The 24,301-nt window shown below is 46.3% G+C and overlaps 1 long non-coding RNA gene across 1 annotated transcript; it reads right to left on the bottom strand.

The window, feature by feature from the left end:
* Nucleotides 1–282: 282 nt before the first annotated feature.
* LOC137519250 (uncharacterized) lies at nucleotides 283–5,987 on the bottom strand. Its single transcript, XR_011020992.1, has 2 exons — nucleotides 4,299–5,987; nucleotides 283–709 (listed from the first exon to the last, which is right to left on the bottom strand). It is a non-coding gene; the product is annotated as an uncharacterized lncRNA (long non-coding RNA).
* Between the last annotated feature and the right edge of the window lie 18,314 nt (nucleotides 5,988–24,301).

The following is a 24,301-nucleotide window of genomic DNA, read 5'->3' as shown; positions in this document are numbered from 1 at the left end:
AGTGGCTGCGCGGGCACAGGATGTCTGCGGGGGACCATTAGAAGCCCCGGGTAAGTTCAGCTCATTTTCCCCCGACCCCTCTACAGTGTCCCTTTAATGTTTTTTTTTTTTAAGTGCGATCATGCAGAGGTCCTGACCTGAGCGGAGACGGGTTATTCCCCACACACCTTCAGCGGTGGTTGCTCGATCAGCAGCCTGGGTCTGTGAGTTCCCCCTCTGCGTATTATATTGTTACTCGTCCGATGTTAAAAGTAAATAAACTCACTTATGAGACACTCTTCATTCATTTGCCAAAATCATAGAAGTCTTTATTTCTTGTACAAGGGCGTTTTCTCAGTCAGCATGAGTATGGATTGTAGCTACACAAATCCTGCTAAGCAAAGAAAAAGCAAGCTCTTCCTGTGCGCAGAGGCTTTTAAACCTAATGAATATAATAAAATATTCCTCCCTTTGGGCAGTTCTTTCTGTTAAAAGTCCAATCAGCATGTCCAGTTCCTCCTTTTAGGTGGGGTTGTTCTTCCTCTGTGTCCCTCATGAATAAATGAAAGTGAACATGAAAGAGAAATCTTCTGACATCAGTTTCTTGTCTCATGTCCTTCAGAATCACCCATACTTTCAGAGAACTGGTTAAAACTGGTCCTCTCAACCTGCTGGCTCTGTGCTTGGTACAGAATGACACTGAAGGGGGGTTGAAGGTTGTTCTGGCTTACTGTGAAGGAATATGGAAAAAACTGTACACAGTAAATGGTTCAAAACATGTGCAGAATATATATTCAGTGATATCGTGATAACTCCTCGGTTAACTTAAAGTGTCATTCTAACACAATAATCTAATCTTGTGCATGTGGTCTGTATAGTCACATAGGTTACACAGGATATACATGATATACAGGGTATACATAAAGATCAACAGATTTAATTATAAAATTCTTTCCACATTTCCCTCCTGTTTATAATTAATACTGTGGGTTGTGGCTTGATTACATATGTGTATAAAAGGAATATTTACATTCACATTTCTGTGCTTATGTTTACTTAAACCTCAGGTATCTGCAAATGTGTCTCCACTACAGGGGTTAGAGATTCAAGCAAACACAGCCTTCTACTCCCCTTTGCTGCAAATGGGTATGCACTACAGCAAGTCAGGGCATAGAAGTGAAATGATCAAAAACAAAAATCAGGCTCTGGCCGTGAGCTGGAATTACTGCCTCACACGTTGGCCTGGCCATCTCCCTCCAGCATACCATCATAATCTCCTCCCAAATCACCGTATGCTTCTTCATCATGCTGTGCTAAGGCTGCATACATAGTAGTACTCATATGCTTATCTATCAACCTTGCAAAAAATGTCCTCAGCATTGGAAAAATACAGCAGGCTAGTAGGAACAGAACCATAAGAACAGTTAGGAATGCGATACCAAAACTCTGAAAAAATGAAGTCCAGCTTCCAAACCAGTTCTGTAACCAGTCTGTTATTGGGTTTGAAACACCTGAGTTTCGTTTCAGCTCTTCGGATAGGTCTTTTAACTGCTGAAGAGCCACTGTCACTTTTCCATCAGGGGATGTATTATCTGGAATATAGGTACAACATTGTTCCCCAAAAAATTCACATACACCCCCCTTCTCTGCCAACAGCATATCTAATGCAATTCTATTCTGCAGTGCTGTTAATGATGTTGCTTTCAGTTGTTCTGCCAAACCTTCGATAGCATCTCTAGTATAATTAACAAATCTTTGCTGATTGTAATAAATGTAATTAATCCAATCTACATTTTTGTTAACTGTTGGCCATAGGAAAATGGACTCAAACCCTGCAGCAATTTGGTTCCTAGCCTTGAACTCGTCTGGCACCCCTCTGGGGACCCCTATTGCATCAATATATACATATGGGTCCAAACTCCCTTTTGGTGCCTCCCTTTTACTCCGGTGTACCTTTTTATCCACCAAAATTTTAAAGGACTCATAGGGCAATATAGTGACATGTTCTATCATCCAGACAGGGGCACACAACCCTTTCCATTCTGGTGGCAATGATGATTCTGCTTTGTTGGGTTCACAAGTCCACCAAGTATCTTCTAACTGCCATTTTGCTCCTAGGCTTAACCCTTTATCATTGGTTATATCCACTATTTCTCCACAATACTTGATCATTGAATGGTTACTGGGGGGCAGATCTATTATAGCACGTAAGATTGCTGGCTGTAGCAAATGCACGCTGCGGCGTGCCTGGTACCTTCATATGGACTCTCTCTGTGGTACAGTTCCGTGGTTGATTCACACTTATCATACTTTGTTTAATACATTCTAATTCAGACCCACTCGCCACTACTGATACCAGAGCAATCTGCGGTCTAGCCGCTGCACACACAATACAGTCAGACACATTCACTCGGTACATTCACTCGGTTTGCAGTAAAAATTGCCAAAGTAATCCAAAAATTAAAAATTCCACCGGTCACTAAAACTTTATCACTAGTCACGTTCATCTTGTTAATACTGTCCGGTGGGGATGGGTCAGTAGTCTCTTTGTCTATCCTGTCATTGCTATTCAATGGAGGTCGTTCAGTCATTGTCATTCCAGGACTCTTCTTCTTCTTCTTCTTTAAACATGCTATGGCTCTAACCCAACTTCCCCTATGTAGCCTTTTTAGGTATCTGTTCCCCCTTTTTTATCTCCTTTTCACCATGGTTCAAGATAAAGAACTACACCTGTGCCTTAGGAAGAATCCTCTAATATCTTCCCACAGCCTTTGAGATCGTGGTCGCACTGAGGTTCAAGCAAATGTTCCCGTCGCCTCAGGATCTCAAATTTCCGCCCCTCTTTACCCCGTGGTGCTAACTATCAAGAACAGATTGTATCTGGCTACTGTTTTAAAAGGAAATGACCGCTAAGCGTTCTTCTTGAGCAAGATTCAAACAACATTTCTTTTGTTTCAAAAGCCACCGAAGCTTCATGTGAGTGTTTGTAGCAAGCTGTGGCTCTGGATCTTTTAATTAATCTGGATCCGGAGGGCCCATGTGCGCCCTCTTGCAATGGCTTAAATGTTCCCATGTGGTTTTATTCTAATTTAGCCACTATCCCTCCTGTTGACACATGTAAGACTCATGTGTCATCACCACAAATAAATTGGACAAAATCAGTCAAAGGAAGGTTAGTAGGTCAGCAGTGTACAAAACGACCTAAAAGGGTGACCTGAAGCCTGAGACAGCAAAGCTGCAGAGGGAGCTGTAGTTGTAGACGTTAGAACTGCCATTTCTTTGCCACGGGAGATGAGGGGACGGGGAAGTTGCACACAAGTGGATGGCCAGTGCTGCGGGAACCCACATAACATCCATGGTACGTAGGACAGGTGGGCTCGTCAGTTGCTGGCACCTAACCCTGTGGACACCACTAAGCCGCAAACATATGCATGATGGGAAAGCATACAGGCTGGTAGTGAAAACAGTGGGGGACGGAATCCCATATAACAGGGTAAGTAATAAACACACAGCTTGAGCAGAGACGCAGAAAGAAGCTTATCTATTCCACGATGTTCTTCAGCTCACTACTGTAAGACCAGGACAATCATTGGTGTATTCCCTCCTATGCACATAGAACTGATCCACAAAGATTTGTTAATTGCCTTGCGGACAAGTCACTGCGCGCAGATGCGGACGGGAAAAACATCCTCTGGTCAATAAACAACACAGAAAACAAAAGTACAGGGGCTAGGGTGGTGCAGCCTTTTTGGACAATGAAGACGTAAATGCCCAAGCAAACTGGCTGTGCAGCATAGGCGGGGGGGGGGGGGGGGGTGGTGGGGGAATGGATGGATGGAGCTGGTGGGATTGGGCTGGTGGGGGTGCGGGTGGGGGCAGGGGGGGGGGGGGGGTGGGGCTGGTGGGGGTGGGGTTGGGCTCTTGGCAGAGAACTACAATCATGCATCCCTCTCTGCAGTCCGCCATTTGACAAGGCATTGTGGTCAAAATATCTCTATCAAAGTCATTTTACTGAACTTCTTCTAACATACCCACAATTTATAAAAATTTAATCAGATGTCAATCAAAACAGTCAATCAGTCGATGACAATGACCCACATACTACAGCAATACAGCAATCAATTGTTCCCAGAAACAAAAAACAAAAATCATCATCATTTTTTTTTTTTTTTTTTTTTTTTTTTTTTTTTTTTTTTTTTTTTTTTTTTTTACTCTTATAATTGAAAATAATATTTGCGGGGTTTCTCTCTCTCTTTTTTTTTATTTATCCCGCACTTTGGGTTTCACAAAATATATACATTAATTTCTTGCAAACAAACCTTTCATCTTGCTGCATGCATTTTCTCAAATCACTCCGTTCTGCTCCAATACACATACACACATCTAGGCTGGGACTAATAGTCCATAAAGCCTCTTGCCCCCTCCTCAGAAATGTGGGTGTAACTCATACCTTCTCACAGATTCCAGACAGAAACTCCACTCAAATTTCACAGAATTCAACAGTACAAACACATTTCAAATAACCGACATTTACAGACAAACAGTAAGAATCACTTTTAAATTTTCAATCTTCAGACAAACATCAAACAGACAGAGTATAATACTTGTACAGACATTTATATACTGTACAAACTACACAAACAACAAACAGACAAACAGCAGCTCATAACTTGTGGATTTCTCCTATAGGCCCCCCTTCTCCCCCTCTGCTGCACACTCCCTAGGGAGCTCTGGTGATTTAGATTTCAGAGCTCAGAATTCCCAGCTTCACATCTTACACACCACAACGTAACATTCCATCTTGACATTCGCTTTTCAGTAATACACTTACACATTTACCTTCAACTTAGGGCACAAATTAGTACCCTAAACTACACTCTGTCACTGTGGCCCCTCTGGCCCTCTGGGGGCAATTCCGGGCCTGGTGATCTTTCAACCCACATTCAAAACATTCTCTGCGTTGTTTGCGACCTTCATAGTCCTTAAATCTGCGCTTTTGTGGGCGTGTGTGGCTGTTACCACCATTCTCATAACAATTACTTTCCTTGTTGCCATCAGAAACATATGTAGCAACTTTCTTCCCTTTCACACATACAGGGTGCCGGGTGCTTTCTAGAAAATCACTCGGTCTGCAGACTCTATGATCCACAATATATTGTGTGACACACTTGCACAATCCTTCAGTCAAAACCTCACGTATAGCAATCCTACACCGTTCATAAGGGGAATCTGTCGTTTCAACAGCAGGGGGAGCTATACCTCTATATTTACTAAAAACCTTCATCACTGTATCCAATAGCTCATCTATATCTGATGCATTAATACTATATTCCGCCTCATATGTCTGGGAGGTCCCATTCACCTTTTGTGGGAGGGGCTGAGTTTGGTTTTGGGGAAGGTCCCGGGGAACTTGGTATACAGTAGATGGTACCTCCTCCAAGTCTTTGTTCTCCGTACTTGGCCCCTCCTCATATATGCCTCTAGTAGCCATCTTTGAGCTTCTGTTAAACAATGTTACTTTTCTAAAATCACATTACCCTGAGAATCTCCTTTAATTTGAGAAACAAGTTTCTTTACAGCTGTCAGAATACAGATACCCTAAAAAACACACCTTCATCATTAGTGGCCATAATTTTGCTTGTACCTTGACACACTCTTTACCTCCCCGTCCACGCACCTGTTAATGGAAGGATTGGTAGTCACCTGGAGCCCCTGTCCGCCCTCTTACTTGGGCACGGGGTACCTGACACAACTTCCGTGCGTTGAACTTCTAAGGAGAGGCACCTCCGACTAAGGCACTGACACAATCGGTGGTAGTAGATCCACTCCCGATATTACTGCCTGTTATGCGGCTGTATTCTGTCACAAAGACTTACAATTCCGCTGAGGCACACGGTAGCTTAGGAAACTGACCACAGATTGTGTCATGCAAAACAATATGACAACACATCAATACTTATACTTTAAACGCAGCCCTGCGTACGAGAAGTTACAGAAATAAAAGGTAGTACTTACAATTAAGAAGCTTTCAGGACACCCGAGAACTTTGTTTTAGAATCCTAAACAGGCGATTTCACCGACCTTGGCTGAAGAAGTCTCACGGTTCGAAATAAACCGTACGTCACAAAGACGTGAGCTCCAGTTGCGTTTGGCCACCTGCTTTTGAAGGAAACGTCGTCCCGGTGGGCTTTCACCAGCTTGTTATCAGATTCGCCAGTCGCAAACGCGCTCCTCGGACTCACGTTTCTGTGACTATAGGTTTTCCGGTTCGATGAACCAGATGTTAAAAGTAAATAAACTCACTTATGAGACACTCTTCATTCATTTGCCAAAATCATAGAAGTCTTTATTTCTTGTACAAGGGCGTTTTCTCAGTCAGCATGAGTATGGATTGTAGCTACACAAATCCTGCTAAGCAAAGAAAAAGCAAGCTCTTCCTGTGCGCAGAGGCTTTTAAACCTAATGAATATAATAAAATATTCCTCCCTTTGGGCAGTTCTTTCTGTTAAAAGTCCAATCAGCATGTCCAGTTCCTCCTTTTAGGTGGGGTTGTTCTTCCTCTGTGTCCCTCATGAATAAATGAAAGTGAACATGAAAGAGAAATCTTCTGACATCAGTTTCTTGTCTCATGTCCTTCAGAATCACCCATACTTTCAGAGAACTGGTTAAAACTGGTCCTCTCAACCTGCTGGCTCTGTGCTTGGTACAGAATGACACTGAAGGGGGGTTGAAGGTTGTTCTGGCTTACTGTGAAGGAATATGGAAAAAACTGTACACAGTAAATGGTTCAAAACATGTGCAGAATATATATTCAGTGATATCGTGATAACTCCTCGGTTAACTTAAAGTGTCATTCTAACACAATAATCTAATCTTGTGCATGTGGTCTGTATAGTCACATAGGTTACACAGGATATACATGATATACAGGGTATACATAAAGATCAACAGATTTAATTATAAAATTCTTTCCACACCTACCTGCTTACTATGCCACATTGGGCTCCCAGCGTCTTCTCTGTACATTTTGTCTTCCAGAATCATTGAATCCTATCAGCCCTCACATGACCAAATAACTGTCAGCTTATGAACTGGCCAGCAGCTAGAGGTTCTAATTGGCTGGAGTTATTTAGTGAAGATCGTAATCAGCAAATTACGATTACAAAACTTAGGCCATTCCCCCTTCAGACTCTTGTCCACTTTTACTCCTTATTGAATAACTCAAACACGCACTGCCTGTATGTACACTGCATACCTCTCCATCTATGGTTTCCCCCCATTCCTTTAGGCTGTAAACTTGCAAGGGCAGTGCTCTCTCGCCTTTTTGTGTCTTAGAATTTATTATTCATTTCATGGCTTGCTCTCTGTTATACATTTTATTCATCATGTTATATTTGTCACCAGTTCTGTATGTTGTACCAGTGTCCATTGTCTGTATCATTATGCACCTCCTGTTTATTTTCCTACTTTGTACCGGACCACGGAATATGTTGGTGCTTTATAAAATAATAATAATAATAATAATAATACAGTCTAAAAGTGTCAAAAGCAGAGGATCAGCAGGACTATCAGGCAATGTGCTCTGATTGAAGGAAAGTAAATATGTCAGCCTCATTATCCCTCTCGTCTCAGGTGGCAGATGCTCTTTAAGGTCCCTAAAATATTATGACTGGAGTAATGCAGTCCCAGCACTACACACTGCACTTGGTAATGGAAGAGAATGACAACACAGTGATGGATGGGAGGATTAGCTTTTTGGAGGTTTGGCAGCAAGAAAAGGGTTGTTTCGGAAGACCTCACAGTCCATGGATAACACTGTACTGTCCATGGATAACACTGTACTGTCCATGGATAACACTGCACTGTCCATGGCTAACACTGCACTGCCCATGGCTAACACTACACTGTCCACGGATAACACTGCACTGTCCATGGATAACACTGTACTGTCCATGGATAACACTGTACTGCCCTTGGATAACACTGCACTGTCCATGGATAACACTGTACTGTCCATGGATAACACTGTACTGTCCATGGATAACACTGCACTGTCCATGGCTAACACTGCACTGCCCATGGCTAACACTACACTGTCCACGGATAACACTGTACTGTCCATGGATAACACTGTACTGCCCTTGGATAACACTGCACTGTCCATGGATAACACTGTACTGTCCATGGATAACACTGTGCTGTCCATGGATAACACTGCACTGTCCATGGATAACACTGTACTGTCCATGGATAACACTGCACTGTCCATGGATAACACTGCACTGTCCATGGCTAACACTGTACTGTCCCTGGATAACACTGTACTGTCCATGGATAACACTGCACTGTCCATGGATAACACTGCACTGTCCATAGATAACACTGTACTGTCTATGGATAACACTGCACTGTCCATGGATAACACTGCACTGTCCATGGATAACACTGTACTGTCCATGGATAACACTGCGCTGTCCATGGATAACACTGCACTGTCCATGGATAACACTGTACAGTCCATGGATAACACTGTACTGTCCCTGGATAACACTGCACTGTCCATGGATAACACTGTACTGTCCCTGGATAACACTGCACTGTCCCTGGATAACACTGCACTGTCCATAGATAACACTGTACTGTCCATAGATAACACTGTACTGTCCATGGATAACACTGCACTGTCCATGGATAACACTGCCAGTGTTCTCCCCAGGCTCTTTTAGCCGGGTGCTCCACCCGGCTAGTTTTGGTGACCACCCGGCTGTCATCATCTCACCTCCTTCTCTGCTGTAAGCAGAGTTGCTCACAGATGCACTGGCCCTGCATTCTCTTCTCACCCCACCCGGCTACTTTTTCTTGCCACCCGGCTACTATTTCATGCCACCCGGCTGGAAAAAAATTCTGGGCAGAACACTGACTGCACTGTCCATGGATAACACTGTACTGTCCATGGATAACACTGCACTGTCCATGGATAACACTGTACTGTCCATGGATAACACTGTACTGTCCCTGGATAACACTGTACTGTCCATGGATAACACTGCACTGTCCATAGATAACACTGTACTGTCCATGGATAACACTGCACTGACCATGGATAACACTGCACTGTCCATGGATAACACTGCACTGTCCATGGATAACACTGCACTGTCCATGGATAACACTGTACTGTCCATGGATAACACTGCACTGTCCATGGATAACACTGTACTGTCCATGGATAACACTGCACTGTCCATGGATAAAACTGCACTGTCCTTGGATAACACTGTACTGTCCATGGATAACACTGTACTGCCCTTGGATAACACTGTACTGTCCATGGATAACACTGCACTGTCCTTGGATAACACTGTACTGTCCATGGATAACACTGCACTGTCCATGGATAACACTGTACTGTCCATGGTGGATAACACTGCACTGTCCTTGCATAACACTGTATGCAGCTGGGTTGATGTCACTACCAACAACTGGAACAAGAGCTGTCGCCAGAGATGAGCCATCTACTAAATGGCCCACTGGCTCAGTTTGTTAACAGCCAATGAAAACACACTGACACACAATCCAATGGCAATGGTGATGCCGCTACAAAGAACAATTACGAGGGTCATCCAGAAAGTAGGGTCTGGGGAGGTACATATACAAACTGCTTCCTACATTGGTCATGATGATGGCATAACCTATAAGCCTCCAGCCCTCACATAATATCCAATAAAGTCCCCAACCATAACAACTTATGAACATAACAAAGGCACTGGACTACAATGTAACGTGGGGAAATAAAGGCCAGAGCAGCCTTTAGTCTTTATTGGATAATTTAACAATAGTGCAAAAATAATAACATAAGAAATTAACATAAGAAATTAGAAGGGAGGGATCCGGAGGTACAATATTAACCATATTTTGTAAACATGAGAAGGGGATGCAGCACTTCTGAACCGGCCCCCGCCGCGCACACCGGCTCAGGGACAGCTGCATCCCGCCCAACAAAGTCCTTTATCTGCAGACGTTGATCTTCGGAGGTATACGCCCCTAGGCGGAAACCTGACCTCCCATTTTCCAACCTCCGGATACCGTATCCCCTCCAGGCTGCAATGACAAAGAAGAAACAAACAAACACAAGAAAAAATGAGAAAACACGCACACAATTAGGGAGGGAGCTTGACCAGAGGTGATTCCCTGAAGGGCTAACTCCACCCCCCGTGTATATAAACCCCTTTTTCCCGCCGCTCCAAACCCCTTTCTATACCCTCTTCCCATTGGCCCTCCTGTCCCATGCATCGCTGCACAGATTAACCCCTGCAATGCTGGAGGCAAGTTTAGCCTCATCATGCCTGCCCTCCCCAGGCCCTGCGGTCCCCAGTCCGGGCCTTTCTCCTGAGTTGGATGTAAATACCCTCAAATAAAGCTGACAGTCTGCAGATAAAGCACATCCTGTTTGTTTCATTTCATATCCATTGTGGTTGTGTATAGAGCCAAAAATGTTAGAATTGTGTTGATGTCCCAATATTTACGGACCTGACTGTATTATTCAATGTTCTCTTGAGTGTAGAGACACCAAATTTGTGTATTTATTTATTTCCAATTTGATATTATTGGATATCACAGGTAAAAGTGTATGTTTTTGGGTTTTGAAATGTAAAGCAAGTTCTTTTTGAACCAAACTTCATTTATAGCAGAGCAAAAGGTATACAGTATGACCATTGCATATCCCCACAAATGAGCCCATCTAGAAAACTAAACTAGATCCCTCTCTCTCCCTCCCACAATGTATTTAACAAGGGGTATTATTTGACCTACTTGAGAGGATCTACGCTGTCTGCTCTGTGTCGCCCTGCCGTCCGAAGCGATCGCCGCTCACCTGTCCTGCCTCTGATCGCCATCGCTCGGTCCATCTATATTCAGCCCAGAGGCCAGCAGAAGCGTGGGGCTCTCAGTAGGCTGCATTAGGCCAATTCTCCATAGCAACGGGGACAATTTTCATTGGTCCACCATGAACCAAGGAGAATTCTCTCTGTTGCTGAGGATTCCCATTGCTCTTTTGCAGCCCCCTGGAGATCCCCATGCTGTACCGGGCTGTGTACAGGGAGCGGAGATGCATGCATCCGCCTTGCCCGGGACTATCCATTATTACAGAAGTGCAGTCTGTTTGCTGCAATGGAACCCGCGGACCCATTGCAGAGTGACAAGTGTCAATGGCTCCTATTTATAAAATAGCAGCTGTTCATTATTATTAGTGATGAGCAGAGTCCGCTCTTCACTCTAATGGGAACACAGCCTTAGGTATTCCATCCGCTGGCCTTTTTTTGTTTTTAATTTTGATTGGAAGAAGCAATTTATTCATTACATTATTTTCACTTCAGGTTCCCTTTAAAGGATACATGAGAGAAAAACAAATAAATGCTAATTTACTTGCCTGAAGCTTCCTCCAGCCCCTTGAAGCCTCTGAGTCCCTCGCCGCAGCTCCGCTGGCAGCCACACCTTCAGAGGCGTAGCTATGGGGGGCAAGGAGGGACACATGTCCCCGGGCGTAGCACTGTGCCGGCACTCGGCCGCTGCACCCCCACGTGAGAGGCGGCTCGCTGGCTGCTCGAAGTGCCGCTGCTTCTCTCCCTCTCTCTGCAGAAGCGTTTTAGTGTTTTGCAATGTTTATGTTGAATATCATCTCTAGAGATGACCCAAACATTTCACCGGCGAGCAGTATTCTGTGAACATTGGCTGTTTGCATTTGTGGTGAACAGCGAACATTTGACGTGTTCGATTCGCACCCTATACATTATCATTGAGGTAAACTTTGACCCCTTACCTCACAGTCAGCAGACACATGGCAGCCAATCAGCTAGCACCTCTTCCTGGACCCTCCAACCCCTATCTCAAAAAGCAGTTGCTGTGGCCATATTGGATACATTCTCTGCTGGCTGCTGACTGTTAGTGAGAGCAGGGACAGACTTGCTGCAGATAGGGAACGCATTAGCTAGGCCTGTGTTCTTGTTCCTCACTTACTGTGAAAGTACCCCAAACAGCCCTTTTCAGAGCTAGCACACCGAGCCCTTTGACACCCAGAGCTGTGTGCACACTACTGCTGTTGCTTCATTGAGTTGCAGGCACAGAACCAATCCAGTGCATTATTATTTCACTGTATCCTGATAGTACTATTGCATTTCTCTGTGTGCGACACTCCACAGTCTACTGACACCCAGAGCTGCACATAATGGGATTTCTGCCCTCTAGGGATTAAAACCTGACTCTGCGTCAACTCTGTAATTTTTGGTGGGACTTTTGGCATAGATCCCCCTCTGGCCTGCCTCTGTCCAGATGTTGGACCCCTTGAAAGAACTTTGTCATCACTTTTGTGGCCAGAAACAGTCTTTGTATGTTTCAAAATTTGCCTGCCCATTGACGGCTATGGCGGTTTGCCTGTTCGCGAACATTTGCGGAAGTTTGTTTCACTAATGGAAAATTCTTTGTTCGCGACATCTCTAATCATCTCTAATCGTCTCCCGGCCCTCCCCCTTTTGATGAAAGATCTAGCGGTAATTTTGCTTGCTATTAAAAATCATCTTATGTAGTGATTTGTCCACTCCAGCCATAGATTGTTAAATATTGATGTATGATCTCTTCTTGTGAAGAATTATCACTGCAATATATTTTTAAGTAACAATAGAAACCTTCTGTATCGTCTCCCGCCGTCCTGCTTTGCATGAAAGATCCAGGGGAATGTAGTTTAATTTTGCCAGGATATCATCTTATGTTTTATTCTGTCCACTCTGGCCATAAAGTGTTAAATATCGTTTTATGTCAAAAAACAATATTTTACTACTATGTTGCTGTGCGCATTTATTTCCACGCACCTTTATTTAATGTACGCGTTTCCTGCAATATCAGCTGTGTCCGACCCATCAGTCTATTCAGGTGTTTTTAGAAGCTCCCTATTCTACACATGGTCTAAGGTGTTTGCATATGACAATAGCTTAACACAGACTAATAGCCAGCTTCAAATGAGATTAAAATGCCTACACTTTAGTTTCTAAGGGTAGAATGGTTAATTTGCATATATTCAGCAGTGATGCACTGGGAGACATCTCAAGCTCACTCTAACCTGAATTATCGCAAATTCTTTCTGTTTTAAGAAAGCAAACTTTTGTTTTCCTGTGTGTGTGTGAAAAACCATCTTAATCTTATGTACACTGTAAAAACATTGTGTTTCATTTCCTTTGAAGAGTGCTGGAGTGACATTTTGAATATCGCCTAGACCGTCCACACATATCGTCTACTGTGCCCAAAATACCATCCTAACACACCTCCAGAACCGCTGGAATGCAATGATGTGTCAGTTTGTTAATTCGTACAGAGCCATAATAATCCAACATGCATACAGACTGTTTTGGACTGGTTGATCCTCATCAGTGCATGACATGGATTAATTTGGCTTTATGCATTCTGATTCACCATGAGCTTGCTGGGTAATCTGTACCTCTGGGTGTTTCAAGTCCTACTCCATAGAGCCACATTAATCCATGCCATGCACTGATGAGGATCAACCAATCCAAAACAGTCTGTAGGCATGTTGGATTATTAGGGCCAACAATGGTTAATTTGCAGATATTCAGCAGTGATGCACTGGGAGACATCTCAAGCTCACTCCCACCTGAATTATCGCAAATACTTTCTGTTTTAAGAAAACAAACTTTTGTTTTCCATAGCATTTTAGTAAGGGGGCTTTTAGGACCAATGTAGCCCCTCACATACTCCAATGAGTTCTGGTTCACCATGAGCTCACACACACAGCAGACAGAATTTGGACAAAGATGGTTTCCATATAAGGTCCCCACTGTTATGACTGTAGTGAAGCTTTAGCCAGTGTGTACTGTTTATCCACTTCACTCTCAATAAAGATTTTTGATAGTAGAAATAAAGTCTACTAGATTTCTGCCATGTCCTGTATCTGTCGCACCTCCGTATAGTATTACAATTCAATTGGTTTTATGTTTTATTTTTATTATTATTATTATTATTATTATTATTATTATAACTGTCTCAGGGTCTTTTCTTTCATGAACTGGCAGCACCGTTCAATGTATAAGATAAGGTGGCTGCCATAATTATTTCCTTCTAAACAACACCAGTTGCCCAGCATCCTGCTTAGAGATGGATTATGGTGAAACAGGCCCTTGGCAAGCAACAACTTTGGGCTCCCCAGTGAAGGCTACATGGATTTTTTTTTTTGGTAAGATTTGGTAACATAGGCCCCTAGACTCTCACCAGGCCCTAAGCATCTGCCTAAGTTGCCTTGTGGATGATCCTGCTCTGATCCTGCTGATCTCTTGGCTGCAGTAGTATCTATGTGGCTTATCCAGTCAGACTTTAGTCAGAAACATCTGAACATGCTTCCTCAGGGTCTGTGGCTAAGAGTATTCCAGGCAGCTGATCAATATGTCAGCCTTCATATCCCTGTCCCTGCAGATGTGCTTTAAGTGTAAACAAACTTCTTATCACAGAAGCTTGGAGGTAGACATAACCCTTTACTGTCAGCAGCAACTCTGAAATATCACTCAGGATCAGGTAAGCTAATTTGCAGAAAACAAGATGGCTTCCCACTTGAAATAGAGACAGCACATTTTGCCACTCAATCCTTCACAGGTTCGATGAAGCTGCTCAGTAGTAAATCCGCGGTATTCAGACATACAGATTACAGCAGATATGTGGCGAAACCTCTGGTTTATGTTTGCTGTAAGGGGCATTATGAGAAGCTGTGCGTCTCGTGAGGCCGTTCGGCGGTCCCCGGGCTCTCGCTATCGCCATCGCAGATTTGTGTCTATGAGTATCTCACGGCCTCTCAGCATCTTCCGCACGCTGCCTGGTGGGGTTCTAATTTACAGAAATACCGTGAGAAAAGCTGTGAATCCTTCGAGTGCGCAGAGAGGGCTGACCTCAATAACAAGCAGACAGAAGTTCTGCGGCGCAGCCGCTGTGGGTAGATCGGCTCGCAGAAATGCCGCGCCAGCACATGTAGCCGTATAGAAAATTTAATGGTCACTCTGGGGGCGGAGGTAAAGCCTTTCCTGAACTCAACATTATCTAAACAAACGCGCTCCTAAATTGCTGAAGTGCGGGCAAATAATGAGACCGGAGTGGGTGCTTTGCATTAAATATTCATTGTTCCGAATATTAAAACTTTTTTACTTCATCATGTCCAGGAACTGGGCAAATGTAAACAAATGAGGCCCCGGACCGCGTCCTGATCCTACCGGCCGAGAACGCAGAGCTGCAATGCACCAGCCTGGATCCAGCGGCCGGCCAGCCACAGTGCCAGCTCAGGGAGTCGGGTGGCATGGTGCCCGACTCGGTAGCCCACGGCAACGATGCCCAGCCGCAGTGCCAGCTCAGGGAGTGTTATGCCATGACACCAGGCTTGGTAATCCAAGGCAACGACACCCAGTCACAGTGCCAGCTCAGGTAGTATTATGGTATGGTGCCCGACTCGGTATCCCACGGCAACGACACCCAGCCACAGTGCCAGCTCAGGGAGTCACAACGCCGGACTTGGTAATCCACAGCAACGATGCCCAGCCGCAGTGCCAGCTCAGTGAGTCTTATGGCACGACGCCGGACTCGGTAATCCACAGCAACGGCACCCAGTCACAGTGCCAGCTCAGGTAGTATTGTGGTATGTTGCCCGACTCGGTATCCCACGGCAATGACACCCAGCCGCAGTGTCAACTCAGGAAGTCTTATGGCACGGTGCCCGACTCGGTAGTTCACGGCAATGACACCGAGCTGCAGTGCCAGCTCAGGGATTCTTGTGGCACAACGCCGGACTCAGTAATCCACGTCAATGATGATCAGCCGCGAGGTCAGCTCAGGGATTCTTGTGGCATGATGCCGGACTCGGTAATCCACGGCAACGATGCCCAGCCGCGGTGTCAGGTCAATTAGTCTTGTGGCACAACGCCGGACTCAGTAATCCACGGCAACGATGCCCAGCCGCGGTGTCAGTTTAGGGATTCTTGTGGCATGATGCTGGACTCGGTAATCCACGGCAACAACACCCAGCCACAGTGCCAGCTCAGGGAGTCTTATGGCATGACACCAAATTCAGTAATCTACGGCAACGATGCCCAGCCGCAGTGCCAGCTCAGGTAGCCTTGTGGCACTACGCCGGACTCAGTAATCCACGTCAATGATGATCAGCCGCGGGGTCAGCTCAGGGATTCTTGTGGCATGATGCCGGACTCGGTAATCCACTGCAACAATGCCCAGCCGCGGTGACAGTTCAGGGATTCTTGTGGCATGATGCCGGACTCGGTAATCCACGGCAACGATGCCCAGCCGCGGTGTCAGCTCAGGGAGTCATGTGGCACGACGCCGGATTTGTTGATCCACGGCAACAAAACCCAGCCGCAGTACTAGTTCTGGAGTCTTGTGGCATGACGCCGGACTCGGTAATCCCCGGCAATGATGCCCAGCTGCGGTGTCAGCTCAGTTACTCTTGTGGCACAACGCCGGACTCTGTAATCCACGGCAACGATGCCCAGCCGCGGTGTCAGCTCAGGGATTCTTGTGGCATGACGCCGGACTCGGTAATCCACGGCAACGATGCCCAGCTGCGGGGTCAGCTCAGGGATTCTTGTGGCATGACGCCGGACTCGGTAATCCACGGCAACGATGCCCAGCCGCGTGGTCAGCTCAGGTTGTCTTGTGGCACAACGCCGGACTCGGTAATCCACGGCAACGATGCCCAGCTGCGGTGTCAGCTCAGGGATTCTTGTGGCATGACGCCGGACTCGGTAATCCACGGCAACGATGCCCAGCTGCGGGGTCAGCTCAGGGATTCTTGTGGCATGACACCGAATTCAGTAATCCACGGCAACGATGCCCAGCCGCAGTGCCAGCTCAGGGAGTCATGTGGCATGACACCGAATTCAGTAATCCACGGCAACGATGCCCAGTCACAGTGCCAGCTCAGGGAGTCATGTGGCATGACACCGGATTCAGTAATCCACAGCAACAACACCCAGCCACAGTGCCAGCTCAGGGAGTCTTATGGCATGACACCGAATTCAGTAATCCACGGCAACGATGCCCAGCCGCAGTGCCAGCTCAGGGAGTCGTGTGGCACGACGCCAGTTTCGTTAATTCACGGCAACAACACCCAGCCGCAGTGCCAGCTCAGGGAGTCTTGTGGCATGACGCCGGACTCGGTAATCCACGGCAACGATGCCCAGCCGCGTGGTCAGCTCAGTGATTGTTGTGGCATGACGTCAGATTCGTTAATCCGCGGCAATGATATCGAGCCATAAAAACAGCTCAGGTAGTATTGTGGCACGATGGCGGATTCAGTAATCCACGGCAATGACACCCAGCTGCGGTGCCAGCTCAGGTAGTCTTATAGCACAACGCCAGATTCAGTAACACGTTACGACACCCAGCTACAGTGCCAGCTCAGGTAGTGTTGTGGCCGAGTAGTATTATGGCACAATGCCGGATTCAGTTTGGTAACTAACGGCAATGACATCCAGCCGCAGTGCCTGCACAAACCTTCAAGACAACCACTGCCTTCCTAAAGAAACTGAGGGTAAGGGTTGGTTGACATGGGCTTCTGCCAAGCTCTTGCTCGGTGCCACAGTTAAACGCCGGTGTTTAGACGCTAGATTTTGAAGGCTTATGGGAAGCCTCCAAGGCTAGCAGTTCGGGTCTCTGCAATTGTTTCCTGGCGTTTACCGCCTCTAAAAGCAACATGTCGCTTTCAAGATGAGACTCAATGCCAGGATCTACCGCCAGGCTTTCATCAAAGCCAACAAAAGCTTGTCCCGAATGCTCCCATTCACTTGAATGGGACAGCAGTAGATCCCGAAAAAGGTGCTGGACTGGCCAAGCATGTCTCCAGATCTAACCCTACTGAGCATCTGTGGGGGGTCCTCATATGGAAGGTGAAGGAGCACAAGGTCTCTAACATCCACCAGCTTGATCATGGAGGAGGGGAAGAGGATTCCAGAGGCTCCTGTGACACTCTAGTGACCTCCATGCCTGAGAGAGTCACAGCATTGCTGGAGAATAATGGTGGTAACACAATATATTATCACAATGCAGGGGCAAACCCAGGATTTTTTAAGGGGGGATTCCTGAAATGGTCTTTCTCAGCCATGCACAATACAGTATAATAATATGGTAGGACATCGTGCTGGGTACACACAATGCAATTTCCCGTCTGATAACAGGATCAATCAGGAGCAGTTTGGATGCAGATAATAATGAGGACAAAGTCAACTGTAGCAGGGAAAGAAAGGGGGCAGGGCTGTGAGCTGCAGGATACCTGCAGATATCCTGGTGTCTCCACTTGTGCCTGTCCCCAGACACTGCACCGGCCCTGGTCTGAGGGGGGATTCTGGGCAGCTGTAATCCCCCCTGTGTTTGCCTATGCAATGGATACCTCCCAACTTTTTTGAGAATAGAAAGAGGGGCACTTAAAGGGGAACTGAAGTAAGAGGTATACGGAGGCTGCCATATTTCCTTTTAATCAATACCAGTTGCCTGGCAGCCCTGCTGGTCTATTTCTCTGCAGTAGTATCTGAATAACACCAGAAACAAGCATGCAGCTAATCTTGTCAGATCTGACTTTAAAGTCTGAAACACCTGATCTGCTGCATGCTTGTTCAGGGGCTGTGGCTAATAGTATCAGAGGCAGAGGATCAGCAGGGCTGCCAGGCAACTGGTATTGCTTAAAAGGAAATAAACATGGCAGCCTCCATATACCTCTTACTTCAGTTCCCCTTTAAGCCGCACCCCTGCCTCACCCCTAAGCACACCCGGCACACCCCTCCAGCATACTATAAATATTTCATTAAAAAAATATGTGACTTTATAAGTCAACTCGCTCTGGACCTTTCTATTCATTTTCTGTTCATTTCCTTTCATATTATCATTTGAAAATAAGAAATATATCAATTTAAAGGTACATCAGTCCAGAAAGAGGCACAGATGAGGCAGAACGATTGACAGTGGGACTGGGTTCTCAAAGAGGGACTCTCCCTCCAAAAGAGTGACAGTTCCTCACTTGGGGTGTACTCACTTTTGTTGCCAGGGGTTTAGACATTAGTGGCTGTGTGTTGTTTTTTCTCATGGGGCAGCAAATTTACACCATTGTACAAGCTGCACACTGACTGCTTTACATTGTATCACAGCGTCACATCTGCAGTGCTGTCCCATGAGAAGATATCATACAATATTACTGTTATACAAGCTGTACACTGACTGCTTTACATTGTATCACAGCGTCACATCTGCAGTGTTGTCCCATGAGAAGATATCATACAATATTACACTGTTATACAAGCTGTACACTGACTGCTTTACATTGTATCACAGTGTCACATCTGCAGTGCTGTCCCATGAGAAGATATCATACAATATTACACTGTTATACAAGCTGTACACTGACTGCTTTACATTGTATCACAGTGTCACATCTGCAGTGTTGTCCCATGAGAAGATATCATACAATATTACACTGTTATACAAGCTGTACACTGACTGCTTTACATTGTGTCACAGTGTTACATCTGAAGTGCTGTCCCATGAGAAGATATCATACAATATTACACTGTTATACAAGCTGTACACTGACTGCCTTACATTGTATCACAGCGTCACATCTGCAGTGTTGTCTCATGAGAAGATATCATACAATGTTACGCTGTTATACAAGCTGCACACTGACTGCTTTACATTGTATCACAGTGTCACATCTGCAGTGCTGTCCCATGAGGAGATATCATACAATATTAGACTGTTATACAAGCTGCACACTGACTGCTTTACATTGTATCACAGTGTCACATCTGCAGTGCTGTCCCATGAGAAGATATCATACAATATTTACACTGTTATACAAGCTGTACACTGACTGCTTTACATTGTATCACAGCGTCACATCTGCAGTGCTGTCCCATGAGAAGATATCATACAATATTACACTGTTATACAAGCTGTACACTGACTGCTTTACATTGTATCACAGTGTCACATCTGCAGTGTTGTCCCATGAGAAGATATCATACAATATTACTGTTATACAAGCTGTACACTGACTGCTTTACATTGTGTCACAGTGTCACATCTGCAGTGCTGTCCCATGAGAAGATATCATACAATATTACACTGTTATACAAGCTGCACACTGACTGCTTTACATTGTATCACAGCGTCACATCTGCAATGCTGTCCCATGAGAAGATATCATACAATATTACACTGTTATACAAGCTGTACACTGACTGCTTTACATTGTATCACAGTGTCACATCTGCAGTGCTGTCCCATGAGGAGATATCATACAATATTTACACTGTTATACAAGCTGTACACTGACAGCTTTACATTGTGTCACAGCGTCACATCTGCAGTGCTGTCCCATGAGAAGATATCATACAATATTACACTGTTATACAAGCTGTACACTGACTGCTTTACATTGTATCACAGTGTCACATCTGCAGTGTTGTCCCATGAGAAGATATCATACAATACTACACTGTTATACAAGCTGTACACTGACTGCTTTACACTGTATCACAGTGTCACATCTGCAGTGTTGTCCCATGAGAAGATATCATACAATATTTACACTGTTATACAAGCTGTACACTGACTGCTCTACATTGTATCACAGCGTCACATCTGCAGTGCTGTCCCATGAGAAGATATCATACAATATTACACTGTTATACAAGCTGTACACTGACTGCTTTACATTGTATCACAGTGTCTGTGTATCTGCAGTGCTGTCCCAGGAGAAGATATAATAACATATTTACAAACATAAGGTTAGCAGTTTATTTGGAGAAACGACGCCTTAGAGGGGATCTAATTAACATGTATAAATACATCAGAGGGCAATATAATAGCTTGGCGGATGAGCTTTTTGTCCCTAGGCCTTCTCAAAGGACTAGAGGACATGATCTGTGCATGGAGGAAAAACATTTTAGCCATTTATTTAGGAAAGGGTTCTTTAAAGTAAGAGTGATTAAGATGTGGAATGCATTGCCACAGGAAGTCGTTATAGCAAACTCTATACCTGCATTTAAAGGGGGCTTAGATGCTTTCCTTGCATTGAAAGACATCCATGGCTACAATTACTAAGTAATGCCCAGTGGTGCTCAGCAGAGCTCGAATATTCGAGTAGCTCGAATATTCGAGCTCTTTTTTTAGCTATTCGAGCTCGAATACCGAGCTCGAATAGCTGCAGCTACTCGAATGGGCTATTCGAGTGAACTCGAATACTTAGCCCATTCACTATTCGAGCTATTCGAGCTAACAGCGCTATTCGAGCTCGAATACCGAGCTCGAATAGCGTCATAGCCCAGATTGATGTCCTTAGAGCCAATCAGAGGGCTCCCAGGCCCTCTGACGGCAGCCAATAGCAGAGGGGGACCCTGGCCAGCCCCTACCCTATAAGTAGCGGCCGCCATGTTCAGTTTTTCCGTCCTTGCCTGACTTTGTACAGAGAGAGATCTGCTCCTTTGTGCTTTGGCTTAGCAAGAGCTTTATTGTGGTCAATTACCTAGCGTTTTTGCTCACATACACCTCCTATACACACCTATATTGGGCCTTGCCTGTGTGGGCAGCTGTCCTCCTGTGACTGTCCTCTGTTAGTTTATTATACCAGTGTTTCTGCTGTCCTACCTTTACTACTGAGTGATTGTATTTTGTAGTAACTGTACTAGGACACTCACTGTCACTGTTTGTTCATAGCTCCTGCGTGTGTGCGTGCACAGTACACACACTCTTTTTCCTTCTGATTACTATTGATTATTGTAATTTCTAGTTGTACACTTACTTACTACTACTTACTACTAGGGACACTCAGTCACTGTTCATAGGCTAGCTCCTGCGTGTGTGTGTGCGTGCACTCAGTACACACACTCTATTTCCTTCTGATTACTACTGATTATTGTAATTTCTAGTTGTACACTTACTTACTACTTACTACTAGGGACACTCAGTCACTGTTCATAGGCTAGCTCCTGCGTGTGTGTGTGCGTGCACTCAGTACACACACACACTCTATTTCCTTCTACTTAATCTGATTACTACTGATTATTGTATTTTCTAGTTAGTGTACTAGGGGACACACTCACTGTTCACTGTTCACACTTATACTGATTACTGAATTATTGTATTTTGTATTAGTACTGTACTAGTAATCACTTAGCGATCTAATCACTTAGTGATTAGTGTCACCTCACCCACCAATCCACTCCATTAAAGTACCCCACTTTTTCACCCGCCCTTTTAAAAAACTTTTTTGTTTACGCCCAAAACATCAAAGATGTCTGGAAGTGGCAGCCAGCGCGGTTTGGGCAAAGGGAAGGGCAGCAAGGGAATCAAGAGGAGAGGGAGCAGCATAGTGGCAAGCCGCGGCCGCGCCACGATGCACAGTTCCGCAGCAGCAGCAGCTGCATCAGTGGCTAACATTCCTCCTATAGCCACTGGCCGTGGACGCCTTGGGCGCCGCCCAGCAGGAGCAACTCACGCTGCAAAGACACAGCAGCAGCAGCGTGTAGTACCTGCTCCTATTTTCCTCCAGCCGGGTCGGAAACGTCCCATTGAGGAAAAGGATGCAGACACTGTGGTGCAACTGATGACGGAGGATGAGCAGCCCGCCATCAGCTCTGCATCCGAGGCCTCCACCCTCACCACCACCACCACCACCCCTGTTCGCAGCAGCCGCCCAGTAAGGCCTGGGGAGGAGGCCAGTTCACCGTCAGTCGCCGACCTGTCATTCAGCAGTCTTTTGACCCCAGGCATCATGAGTAAATTGTCTGCTGTTGTTGGCGATCTTGAGGAGGAGATGCTGATGGGCACTTTGGGGGAGGAGGGATTGGACAGCAAGACTGTGGCGACAGTCAAGCAGCCCATCCATGCATCAGGAGAGGAGTTTGGGGGGTCATCATCCCAGCAGGACATGTTTCAGGAGGGGGAGGATGATGATGATGATGATGACGTGGTGACAGACAAAGACTGGGTGCTGCCACGACCAGCACCTGGGGATGTCGTCATCAGCAGCTCGGAGGAGGAGGATGCGCTTGTGGGCCTTGCAAGGAGGCGCATCATTGCAAGCATTGGCAGCAGTAGGCAGGTCCCACAGCCTGCTGGTGTCTCAGGCTCAGCAGCAGCAGCAGCAGCAGCATCTGCCAGTACCACCACCAGCCGCACCCAAGCCCCCGCCCCAACCACCACAGGGAGACAGGCAGCAGCGGCTCCAGGCCGTAGGGGGTTGTTTTTGTCACCAATCTGGCGATTTTTCACCATGCCCACAGTGTACAGCAAGGACGCCACTTGCAACCACTGTCAGCGGAAGTTGAGCAGAGGTGCAGACCCCTTAAAGTTCAGCACCAGCACGCTCATCAACCACCTTGCTGCGAAACATTTCCACCAGCATGAGGAGTTCCAGAGGCTGAAGGCATCTGGTGCTGGCAGTGGCACCACACCCATCACTGCACAGCCTTCAGCAGCAGCAGCAGCAACAGCAGCCACCCGCCCTCCTTCTCCTCCAGCAGCACCAGCAGGAGTGCGGAAACGCACTGCTCCTCCCCCCTCTGCAACTCCTGCTGCCGACACTGAGGCCTGTTCTGGCAGCCAGTCCTCAGTGGCCTCCTCTGCTGTGTCCGCTGATTCCCGTGCCAGCAAAAGGCCACGCCAGAGCCTTTTGAGCGAGTCCTTCCAGGGGGTGGTTAGGGCTCTGCCTCCCACCAGCTGTCGCGTGCGTCAGCTGAACGGCTTGCTGGCACGGGCCATGTGCTCCCAACTCCTGCCGTACACGCTCGTGCAGGAGGGGAGCGACATGCGTGCGCTGCTTGCTTGTGCAGCCCCAGACTGGCAGCTCCCCAGCAGACACTTTTTCGCCCGCAAGGCCATTCCTTCACTGCACCTCTTTGTGATGGCCAATGTGGAGCGAGGGCTGGAGCACGCGGTTGGTGAAAGGGTCCACGTCACCATGGACTCCTGGAGCAGCCGCTTCGGGACAGGCCGCTACCTGTCCTTCACTGTCCACTGGGTCAGCTTGGTGGAAGGGGGTGAGGATGGGAGAGCAGCAGCGGGCACAGCAGCAACAGCAACACAGTGGGTGGTGCCACCCCGCAGGGTCAGGGGAACTGCAGCAGGTTCCTCCGATCCTCTGCCATCCTCCGGCACACCTGGCCAAACCCCCCGCCTCAGCAGCAGCGTGAAGGCCCGCCACTGCCAAGCGCTGCTGCAGTTGGTCAGCCTTGGGAAGACCAAACTGACGGCAACCCATGTGTTGGCCAAACTC

Source organism: Hyperolius riggenbachi, chromosome 5 (assembly GCF_040937935.1).
Source record: "Hyperolius riggenbachi isolate aHypRig1 chromosome 5, aHypRig1.pri, whole genome shotgun sequence".
Classification (NCBI taxonomy): domain Eukaryota; kingdom Metazoa; phylum Chordata; class Amphibia; order Anura; family Hyperoliidae; genus Hyperolius; species Hyperolius riggenbachi.
The sequence above is the reverse complement of the archived record's forward strand: the minus strand, read 5'-3'. Positions and strand labels throughout refer to the sequence as shown.